The following is a 12500-nucleotide window of genomic DNA, read 5'->3' on the forward strand; positions in this document are numbered from 1 at the left end:
TTGATTGATCTACTGAACCTGTAGTCAAACTCAAGTTGCAATGGCATGTCACTGGCACCCGTTCTCATTTTAGACACACTCTTGGTCAAATCGATACACCAACTCTAGTCCCTCTATTGCTGACGTTATCGGAATAGCGAGAGGAGCTTCCTTTTTAAGGTGAAGCCCAAATATCTCTCCGAACAAATGTAGGTACTTCAAATACTCCACTAGACTGCTAACACTACTCGTCCGGTCCGAAGTGCGCCTGTCGATGCCGTCCACGGTAAACAACGTTGTCATGTCGAAACATATTCCTGTTGGCTGAGAGAACTGTGCCTTGCTTCCATCTCTTGTCCCCTGTCCGCCACCAACCAGCACGAAATATTCCTTTTTTCAATTGAGTTCAATAACCACACAAACAATTCAAAAACCACACATCAGTTCAGTGACAATAGACCTCAATTGTAAGAACAACTACAGGTAAAGTGTTATTGGGACATGTAGGAAAAGAGGAGGGTGGGGGGGGGGGGTGGAGGTTTTCGGGGTCAATGAAAAATCAAACGTTCAATAACCACATCAACAGTTCATTTCAATTAACACCAGTTGAGTGATAGCAGACCTCAGTTGTAAGAACAACTATAGAAGAAGTGTTTTTTATTTCATTGGGACAAGTAGGAGGAGAGGGGAGAGGGTTTTACGGGGGCCGAGGTCCATATTTAGGGCAGGCAGAAAGTATGAATAAACAAAATAGTATCCATATATTCACAAATACTGGTAACAAGCTTCCATGGACGCATTTAAAAATCTATTGTCCATTTATCCATTGCTTACATTGTAATCATGTTCAGCATCAGCTGTCTAATAATGTAGCTTTTCCTTGTACTTAGCTGCTCTTCTGTCTTGCTTGTGCGTCAGACCAGTGGAAGAACAACTGAACAAACCCGAAGTGCAAACGAATAAACAAGCAGAAACCCGAGCGAGCGAACGGATAGCCGAATGACCGAGTTCACGATCAAACGGTCCACTGAGCGCTCGTCGGCGAAAACGAGCGAACGAGAAACCGAGTGAACGAACCCGCGAAAGTAGAGAAACAGCTGAACGACCGAGTGGACAGCTCTTTGTTTGCAGTCATAAACGTTTATAAGGATTGATTTTCTGATATTCTAATGCAAACTTAAAAGCGCTTAACTTTTCGGAACGAGTGAGAAGCGATGTAGCTTTAGTTCTAATCAGTTTAATGTCAAGTAAATATTGAAAATCTTTCGCAAGTATTTTAGTGAGCTCACCAAAAAGAGAATTAAGAAACAACATAGATTGACAAAAGCAAAACAAAGCTTCGTCTGCTCAGAAGGTCTGTCATTCTCGTCAGGGGCACAATGAACAGACCCGGTAAAGAGTTCAAGAAACCTCAAACGGAAAACACGAAGGAAATATGTAAGCGTTACGGTGAGGGAGAAAATATTGAAAACATTCAGGGTGAATCTCTCTAGACATGGAATACCAAAGAGCACATTTACCATAAAAATGGCGTCGACCCGACGAAATTCTCCCAGGTTGTCACGCGTTCCAAACTCGTCCCCAGTTCATTTGTGAAGATTAGTCGCCAGGCCCGATAGAGAATTCAGGAAATGTGAAAAATAACGGAAATTTCTTCATAAACAGTTAAAGGAAATCTCTCTAAAAGATAGAAAATGGTTGAAAGTAAATGTTCCCTTGTTCCCGAATATACCTGAACAGTTCCCTTGTTCCCTAAAAGTTATTTAAAAATATCCCTTGTTCCCTAAAAGTAAATCGGGCTATGTTCTCTTGTTCCCTAAAACCCCTGGGAGGCCCTCATTCTGATGCAAGGTGTGCCATTTCGCGAAGACATCATGGAATCTGGCCACTCTGAAAACTCGGCGATAGCACGGCTGGTACAAACAACTTCTCAAGAACTTCGGACGGCCGTGCTGCCCCTTGCCCTCAAGCGTCTGCCACATCTGCAAGCAAGCGCAGTTTCTGGGACTGCTTCAACGTCTTCAACGACTATTTCCACAACGCCGACTAAAGTTTCAAACACGGTCACGCCTGTGACGACCTCAGATGCGAGTGGTGTTTCGTAGAAGAGCGCTGGTTCTGCCGAGGAGGTGGAGTCTCGTTTTATTAATTCTGCTTTTGGTTTGTCCTTGCTTCGTTTTGTTTGTTAATGCTAGCTTTCGTTTTGGGACGGTTTGTTGTTTGTTGTTTTCGATTTAGGCCGGTATTTTGCGGTAGGTGTTTATTCCCTTGGGTCCTCGGTCGGGTTTCGTTTCATCGGACTAGTTCTCGTGTTTTCTTTATTTGCTGCTGTCGTTTTACATGTAGGAATGTAGTAGCTGGATTTGGTTTTTCTTTTATATATATTTGGGTCGGATATTTTACAGTGTGTCATTTATTTTTGCTGTGATCTCAGAGGTATCTGTGTGAATTCCAAAAAGAGGAGAGCGGGTTTTCTGTGTGAGCCCAGGGATATCTATGTGAATCCCGAGGTGAAGAGTTCGCATTTATTTTTGCTGTGATCTCAGGTATATCTGTGTGAATCTTAGAGAGAGGAGAGCGGGTTTTCTGTGCGAGCTCAGGGATATCTATATCGCGGATTCCGAGGTGAAGAGTTCGCATTTATTTTTTTCTGTGATCTTGGAGATATCTGTGTGAATCCCAGAGAGTGGAGAGCGGATTTTCTGTGTGATACCAGGGATATCTGTGTGAATCCCGTGGGGAAGAACTTGAATGTGTTTTTCTGTAATCTTACGGATATCTGTGTGAATCCCAAAGGGAGTAGCTCGGTTTTCTGTGTGAGCCCAGGGATGTCTATGTGAATCCCAAGGGAAAGAGCTCGAATCCTAAAGAGAGGAGCTTCTTGTCTTCGGAATCCTGTCAACTATGAGTCTCATAGTCCCCTGGAATATATATGCCAGTTTTTTTCCAGTCAATCTGGGTCCTGAGAGATGACGCCGCAAGCGATTGTGAATGATGGCATCCCTTGTTGCTTTGACTTGTCGGGCAGTGGTAGTCATCTTCTCTAGGCCTGGGTCGGTGGGAAGTCGCCTAAGTGCAACTCGCAGCCGTTGATTACCCCTCCCATCTGTCTCGTTTTATTGTAGCTCAAAATGAGAGGGATGGTGGAGGTGTGGGATGCTTTTCCCCTGTTGAGCTACAGCAAACGGCTGCGAAGAGGAAGATCCATTGGGTGGGGTCGGACGGAACCAAGGCTCCAGGCCTAGAGGAGATGTCAGATGTCAACAAAGTGCTGCCCAGCCTTCAGAGAGTTCTTTAGGGGGGGAACACTCGACTACTCGTGAGGTGAACTTTCGGGATCAAAATATGTTCTTGGCTGGGGAGGTTCACAGCTATCTCGAGGCGTGGAACGTTATCCTGCAGGACTACCAGGATGGTGAAACTATTCTGGGGTACATCTCTAGGAAGGTTAATATCCTGGAGTTCCTCCGCCCTTTTAGGGGAGTTTTTAAGGTTGTTCATTACGTCAGTCCTTCTACAGTCCTTCTCCTCATGTTTTCATGTCTTCGGTTCGCGCAATACTACCCTCCACGGTTTGCGAAGTGGTTCAGCGTTCTCTTTGGCACTGGCGGGCACTTAGATGCCTGATATACCATCTCATGCGGGCTGGAGGTCTTCAAAACGGTGAAACACTATCTAAAGTTAAACCGAGCGACACTCTTGCAAATATTTCGTTAGAGTTACCTGAACTCTACCAGAGACAAAACAGGTTAACTGGATTCACCACGGTTTTTGGTCCTTAAATATCATTAGGGTTTGGAAAAAAAAACTAATTAATGGTTGGGGATCAGGATGGTAAGGATTGGGAAAATAGATAAGGATCAAGTTAGCATAGCTCAGACTCAAGGTGCCGCTGGGGAAACGAGAAAGGAATCACCTATGTCAAATTAGATAAGGAATGGGAAGCAGATTAGTGTTGCTGTTAAGCGAGACTTCCCATACCTTAATGATAATGAGTCAGCGGGGGGGGGGGGGGGGGGGATAACGAACTATTCACAGTTCATGTAATATTCATTTTCGCACTTGACGACACAGTAAGGTTATAAAAGACACAATAATTTATGCAAGGTGTGCCATTTCGGTGTGACATCTAGGAACTGGTCGCCCCTCCCTCTCACCCCTCTTGTTGGCTCATTTTTTACGCTTGTGCTCCCTGTCATTCTGCTGGACAGGAATCTTCCCATTCCTTGAAGGGAGGGTTTCACGGTTCTGCGCATGTCCGTGAATCAAAATACTTTTTTGCCTTTGCTCTGTACAGGCCCGCAAATGATCCCCAAATCGAAACGCAAATGATCCCCGGACGGGAAATGGTCCCTAGATTGGACCGCAAATGAATCCCAATCGCTTCGCCAAAAAATATAGAATGGAATGGACTCATATTTGGACAGTGGATTTCAACTTTATACACAACAAAAATTTTAGTCAGTTATATTAAACTATCTGCATGCAAATTTCACAACTTTAAAAATTATAATGTTGCAGCTCAGTGCAACAGAACAATTTAGTTATAAACTGGAACATACATGCCTGTGTTCATAATTTACGTATACCATTACAACGCGTGAAATGTGCACGAATTGTACGAAATTCGTCATCAGTTTTCAAATAGGGCGAACAATACGAAACAAATTTTGACAGTGCAACTTAAAAATACTTAACTGGAACAGGCCAACTTACTCGAATGGGAAAGTCTCTTCAGAGAGTACCACAATTTCGCAGGATGTTACTAAAACCGGGAACGGGGAACGGGAGCCTGGGAACGAGTGTACAGCGGTAATTCCTATAAGAATTCAAAATAGACAGTTTAGTCATTGATTTTTAGGTTTGCGGTTTAGGATCGAGCAGCACTTTTGCGCGAACGCCGAGCAAATCTCAATAAAATTATAATTCAGCGCCTTTGAAATCTACAACTCTACATAAAAAGGCAAAATAGAATAAATTAACTCCTCGGCCAAAGTTTCAATAAAAAAGAGGGTTTAAACTCTTTTAACGTTTTAAAAAAATATATTGATGTTAACTACTGTATTCACGAGTAAAACAAACTAAAAAAACACCAAAATTACCACGAGATGAAATTAAATCTCACTCGCTGCCCAATCTGTGTCATGCACGAGCGACTTGGCTACAATTAGACAAGCATATATTTACATCCGTTGATTTAAAATAAGTCAAGTTCTAAAATATCTTACTTAAGGATGTGCCAGATTCCCTGGTTAAAAGAAATAGAAAATATCTGAATAGCAATACAACCTGGAACAATTTAAATTAATTTTATTAAGGATGAGAAGCTTTATCAGCCTTCGATAGCCAATCGGCTAGTAACTGTTCCCACGAAAAGCAAATATTGCATTGTTCTCTTATACGCGCTGTAGAGTTGTAGATTTCAAAGGCGCTGAGTTGTAATTTTATTGAAATTTGATCAGGTTCGTGCAAAAGTGCTGCTAGATCCTAAAGATTAAAAACCGCAAACCTAAAAATCAACTGTCTTTTGTTAAAATATCAGACCATTTGAGCCACTACCGGTCAGCTTTTTTCCTCGCTGGGTTTGAATTATTTTACTTTTGCGTAATTGAGAAAAGAGTGTCTGCTTAATCCGAGCTCAGTTCGCTCACAAACGAGCAGAGATGAAAGTCATTGCTATGTTTTGACTGACGAAGAATCAACATCAATTATACCGGCTAGGAAAGAGTCGCAGCTATGTGAATGTCTGTGAGCGAGAAGCTGCAAAGTGTAAAATTTCGACTTCTCGCGAGGTGAAATCCGAGCATCCCGTAGGATAACCGTTTTTCGTGGAATATTTAAAAAACTAACTGTATATCCTTCAGTTACTTACCTAGGCCTTCAAACGGAAAAAGTATGAGCGATATCGATTTTTTTTTTACCGTGGCCACGATTTCTTTGATTTTTACTAACAATCACTCTTAATTCCTGTTATGAAACTTAACCCTGAATATCTTCCAAAAAAATCCAAGATAAACCTTAAAGGCGCTCTTTAAGCTGCATTAAATAGCCCATTTTGAATTCTTATAGGGATTACCGCTGTACACTCGTTCCCAGACTCCCGTTCCCGGTTCCCCGTTCCCGGTTCCCTGTTCCCGCTTTTAGTAACATTCCAATTTCGCACGCACAGATGTAGTGAGCTTTCCCCAAAGTAACCCAGCCACTCCCATCCCGAACGCATTCACTTTAGAGAATTCATGAATCAAGGAGAAGGCTTATCTATAATCTACCCAAGTAACCATAGACAAGAAGAAGCCGATTTCGACAGCATTCCTTTGGTGAGCCATGAAGCCCATCAAAGCAACTTCCATTGCCTTTAGCAAATGGACGAAAAAATAACATGTACTCGAAGAATTAAAATTGAAGTATGGAGAAGGGCGAATTACTGAAGATCAAATTTGCCTAAATTGCGGGAAAAAATTGACAGCTATTCCCAAGGCGTCTATGAGGGGGACAATGGTCTTCTGCAGGTCTTTGCCGACTACAGACAAATTATTTGTTCCTGTACTGGCGCAGATATATGAAAATAAATTTGTTTTCCATTGCAGTTTATTGACTTTTCAATTAATTTATCTGGTTGGCACAAAGATACACGATTGGTAAAATAAAATGTAACGGCATTACATGTTGTGACATGACAGTCACTGAGGGTAGCACTAATCTGTGGAACTGCAGACCGCGGAACCGTGGAACCTGCGGAACCCGCGGAACCTGCGGAACCTTGAGAAATAACTAGGGTTTTTTTGCAACTTACATACCAGGTATAAGGTTACAGCTAATTTCATTGCTGTGTATAGACCCAGATTTTTTTTACATGATTCGACCAAGAGAAAACGAGATTTTCTCCTGATACGACAGTATGATTCGACGGTCATGATTCGACCGAGAAGTTACCAAGCTCATCGATGAACTCGCAAAATCATGAAGGTTCTGCACGAAGACTTGAGGTGGCGGGTGATTTATCACCAATATTTTTACGGGAGCTCGATAAAGGAAACAGCCAATGTTCTTTTTACGAGTACCGCATTTTGTTTCAAAAATCCGTTGATTGTATCGGCAACGTGGCGAGTTGAACCGAAAGAGAAGAAAAGGACGGCAATAACATTTGTCGTGGTATAATCAGCCATAACACGACAGTATGTTGCCCTCAAGAATTCATTTCTCTGTTTGGCAATCACCCTCAGCTGAAGTTCAGAAAAGCAAAACAATAAGCTTGGGACGTTTGGCAATCAGCCATTTCATATACCAGCATATACTCGAAGAGATGGAATTTTGAGGGAAATAATTTATGTATACTCTGGTGTAACTGCAAACTTTGTTCAAATTAAGCTTCAAATAAATGAAAAATAATGAGTTCGACTTGCCTTTTTGTACGTAAAACCAAGGCGCAGAATCGATCGACACATTGTTGCAATGCTAAGCCGGGTCCCTGTGACGGCAAGAAACTGGTCTTGGTATTCATCTATATAGAGTTCCCGCTTGCTCCTTATCATCGCCTCTAAAACTTTGTTTTCTCTATCTGTTCCAATACCAGGCAAAGAAACGTTTATGCTATCATATATTGTTCAAAATATTGTTCACGAAACTAAACATAAACAAAACAAACACGAGCTTACAAGACAAGATTCTTTGTTGTCCTTTTCTTCTCTTTCGGTTCACCTCGCCACGTTGCCGATACAATCTACGGATTTTTAAAACAAATGCAGTACTCGTAAAAAGAACATTGGCTGTTTCCTTTATCGAGCTCCCGTACAAATTATTGGCGATAAATCACCCGCCACCTCAAGTCTTCGTGCACGAAGACTTGAGGTGGCGGGTGATTTATCGTGCATCGATGAGCTTGGTAACCTCTCGGTCGAATCATGACCGTCGAATCACACTGTCGCATCAGGAGAAAATCTCATTTTCTCTTGGTCGAATCATGTAAAAAAAATCTGGGTCTATACACAGCAATGAGATTAGCTGTAACCTTATACCTGGTATGTAAGTTGCAAAAAAAAAAAAACTAGTTATTTCTCTAGGTTCCGCAGGTTCCACGGTTCCGCGGTCTGCAGTTCCTCGGATTAGTGCTAACCAGTCACTGAAACAAATTTGATTCTTATCTGGGATGCACGCCAATCATTTCCCTTTCTCGTCCTTTGGCGGCACGTGCATCATTTGTGACAGAAGTCACATATCACGCATCAAATAAAGTTGAACACAGGCAAGATTCTTGAAGAATTAATAGGCTCAATGAAACTGACGAAATTCTTTGGACGAGCAGCGGAACCCCAACAAAAAAAGAGAACAGAAGAAGCCGAAGGTAAATAATTTACAAATAGAGTATTAAAAGACTAGAAATTATTACGTGACTTGCAAAAACCGTGATCAGTTGGAAAAAGTTGCTTGTTGAAAGTTTTATTTTATTTCTTTCCAATGTTTTCTTTTCAACCGATGCACTGGTCAAACACAACCGTAAAGGTATCCAAAACCTGGAACTATCATAATTGTGTAAATTGTTAATTTCACGGTAAAACTGATTTTTGCGAAACAGTAGAAAATACTCAGTCAGTCTAGAAATTAGAAATAGTGATGTCAACTTAGCCGTGTTATTCGCAGCAAGTTCTTTGTTTAGTTTTCTATGAAGAAGGAATTTCCAACGAACTCTCGATAAAGCCTTTTTAGTGGGATTTTCGCTGATAAACTGAGGCAGTGCACTGTTTTGCGTGGTTGTTTTTCTTATAAATCCGAGACAGTGCCGTTTTGTCTGGCTGATTAGGCGGACCGAATTAAGGTTTCGGTAGCATTATCAAATTCTTTTTTCTTTTTGGGGTCGCGATGGGCCGAGAGATAAGACTTCGGGCCACGAGTTATTGTTCTCGGTCTCGTTTTTTGTACTCGGCTGGTACGAGTTACGTTTTCTGTCGTGTTATTAAATTCTTTAAATTCTCGGTCGCGTTCTTTGTTTTCGGGCCGTGAGGAGTGTTTACAATATGCGAGCCAGACGTGCAAAGCATAAACAAAACATGGGAGGCACGCGAGGCATGAACAACCCCAATATAAACTGCTAACCGGGGAGCTATTTAAGCTAACCTAAGTGCTATTTAGGCTATCTGGAGAGCTCTTAAGGCTAACCTGAGTGCCTCGAGGTTATTTTTGTTTAACTGAAAATTTGGCAACTAAATCGGTCTATGACCTCGCGGGCCAAGATAGATAAAGATGTCTCACGTTTACTATAGAAAAACAATCAATGTAGAAACGGTTTCTGTCTTCAAATGAAAGGTGAATAACAAATGCTCAAATCACAATCTGTTTAAGCCATAAGGTCATGTAGGGATACCCTGTTTAAGACAGAAAGTGATGAAATAGATACCCCGTTCAAGACAAAACACCCTGAAAACCACACCCTATCGGGCCGCACGTCCCCGTTAAGGTCACATAAGGGAGTCCCCCCCCCCCCCCCGGGTCTAGATCATACCGAAAATTACGATCCGTCATTGACCCGGCGTCACATACATATTAGAACCGTACAAATGGTCTCTGTATCTAAACGAAAGGTGAAAACGTAAGGATTAAAGCCCGGGGATTATAAAAAGCATTCGTAAGACAAATGTCGTTCTCCCCTCTGCTTCATTCTGACTGCAAGAAATGTAATTCTATCTGGTGGTTACTTATTGCCTCACTATATCTCTGTATCTGTCTATTTGGTAGCCTGCGAGCAAGCTCTCTTGGGGGTGGGGGGCGGGAGGGGGAAAGAGGATCCACCCCCAAGAGAGCTTGCTTGAAGGCTATCTATTTGGGGGAATTGGCGATGCTGGAGGTTATCACTGTTAAAAGATTGTAGGCTTTACGCACCACACAGTCAATTATGGCCCGAGTAAAAGCTGGAAACAGCTTCTTGTTTTTCATAAATTTGCGACGGCGCCATTTTGTCTGGCTGGTTTTTTGTGAATTCCAGACGGCGGCATTTAATCGAGACGGCTCTTTCCGAATTATTTATGGAAACATGTGCCCTTACGCCGCGGTGAGGGTAAAAGGAGGAAAGAGTTTGCGGAATGGTATGTGGAATGGCGTGCGGAATGGCATAATTATGCGAAATACGATTTACGCGGGGAATAAATTAACTGAAGAGCGCGTCATGTTTTCGCGCCAATTTTATAAGAGCAGCAGCTTTTTTGATGCTGCGGACTCTTGCTAAATATTAACAACAATTCGAGGATTTGATCGTCTGATTGTTGATTTGGAAGAAGTGAAGGTAAAGAAAGCGATGAAAACTGTTTATAGTTTTCGCATTCAAGGAACTATGAGTAAATCCGTAGTGAGTTAAATTTCATTTTCACTTTACTCTATGCGACTTCGGTTGACAAAAATAACGTGGCAGCGTGAAGTCTTCTCAGGACAAAGATTGATCCTTTACCGAGGGCAAATAATAAACCTTTTTTTTTTTTTTAACTCTCGGTAAAAGTTCAATTCTCCGGCATACCCTGTATGCTCGATGATTCATTTATCATGAGCGGGAAAATGAACAACAATTTGACCAAAATGCAGTTGTGATAAGAATAGTTTCACAACCTTTCAAACAACCAGTGTCGATAGACACCATACATGTCATCTGCTTTTTTGCTCTAGGGCCTTTTCGCTTTTAAATCTCATTTTAGGTTGGGACGTCTGAGACTGATTTCAAGACCTTGATTAAAGACGGATATGTTTAGTTCGATAACGCGTAACTGAACTATAGCTACCTGAATCGCCGTATTGAATAGCTAGGTAGCTAGCTCAGCAGCTCAAATTCGTCGCTCGACGAAAATGTAAGGTGAGAAAAAGGAGAACATATTTTTCCCACGAGTTGTACAAATTGTAACCGTCAAAGAGTCTGATAAAATGACCGAGTTTAAATTTAAAATTTCTCACATAATAGTTTTGGTCTTGGACTGATGTTATTTCTCCAGTCTGGTGTTGCTTTTTGTCTAGTTTACTCGCTGCCACGTTCTTTTTGTCAACTAGAAATTTAATTTATTCTTAGTTCCTTGAATGCGAAACTTCATCGATTTCTTCACTCTCACTTCCTAACCAGCGATCAGACATGTTCTATCCCAGGCGTATATTTTCTAATCCTCGATCTGTTGTTTGGTTGTTTAATAGTCCGCAACATCGAAAAAACTGCTGCTCTTATAAAATTGGCGCAAAAACAGGATGCGCTCTTCAGTTAATTTATTCCCCGCGTAAATCGTATTTCGCATAATTATGCCATTCCGCACGCCATTCCACATACCATTCCACAAACTCTTTCCGTCTTTTACCCTCACCGCTTACGCCGTCGATAAAACCAGGAACATGGAACATTCCGGAACATCCCAGAACATCCCGGAACACGAAAAAAAATTAATAAAAATAAAGGAAAAATGAAAAAAAAAAGTGTGTATATTTATATAAAATGAAATTACATTGTATCCGAAAAAAATTCATATAAGAAGAAGTACGGAGTAGGTGGGACGGTAGTATAAATGGGGTATGTACTTCAATGGTATGTACTTCATGTATTCCTTATTATAATAGGGGATATATGAAGTACCTACCATAAATGGGGTGTTGTAACTGACCACACTGAATGAAGGCGCAAGTACTTCTCGCCATTTGCAGCACGTGCTTATCGTCCGCTACGCCAGAAATGGATCAGTTCCGGCTCGGCTGACCAAAAAATCAATTTCCTGATGTTCAGAGTAGAACTAAACGTCGTTCGAGCAGTCTTTTTACCAAAACCCTCCCGGGCTTCCCGCGTCTTCGCCTAGGGCCTCACGTTCCGTATTTGTACTCCTTTGTTGGTCGTTCGAGAGCTTGGGCCCGTTTCTCGAACGAAAGCCACAAAAACTTCTCTGCCCTTCCATGCATGGATTTTATCTTAAAAACAAACAGGCCTAACAGGAAACTTTGTTTATATGAAAAATAGTTATAAGCGTAGACAACAGCTTTGTAAAAGCAAACAATCTGCAAGGAACTGCACAATGAAAATGCTGCAAGTATACGCAGGATCTGTGAAAGATCTAATCAGCCAAAAATATAAATGACTCAAATTTCTGCAAGGCTGATCGGACTGCGTAGAAAACTTAACACGACAGCGACATGATAGAGACCAAACCGAGAATCAACAGAATGCGGCAACCTCTATCATGTCGCTGTCGTGTTAAGTTTTTTACCTTCATCCAGTGTGGTCAGTTACAACACCCCATTGTACTACCGTCCCACCTACTCCGTACTTCTTCTTATATGAATTTTTTTCGGATACGATGTAATTTCATTTTATATAATTATACACCCTTTTTTTTTTCAATTTTTCCTTTATTTTTGTTTAATTTATTTATTCAGTTTTTTTTGTATCTTAAATCTTTTTTTTTTTTCGTGTTCCGGGATGTTGAGGAATGTTCCGGAATTTTCCATGTTCCTGGTTTTATCGACGGCCGTGCCCTTACGCGTAAACTGGGACTGGTTTTTATCTATTCTCAATT

General features: G+C 41.4%; 1 protein-coding gene and 1 pseudogene across 3 annotated transcripts in view; one reads left to right on the forward strand and one right to left on the reverse strand.

Moving 5' to 3' along the window:
- LOC146473650 (uncharacterized) overlaps positions 1-12500 on the reverse strand; it is a 55001-nt gene that overhangs the window by 36439 nt on the left and 6062 nt on the right. The window lies entirely within an intron of this gene.
- LOC146473651 (uncharacterized) overlaps positions 8251-12500 on the forward strand; it is a 6968-nt pseudogene continuing 2718 nt past the window's right edge.

This window comes from Pavona decussata, unplaced genomic scaffold (assembly GCF_977016875.1).
Source record: "Pavona decussata unplaced genomic scaffold, jaPavDecu1.1 SCAFFOLD_93, whole genome shotgun sequence".
In the NCBI taxonomy this organism is placed as follows: Eukaryota; Metazoa; Cnidaria; class Anthozoa; order Scleractinia; family Agariciidae; genus Pavona; species Pavona decussata.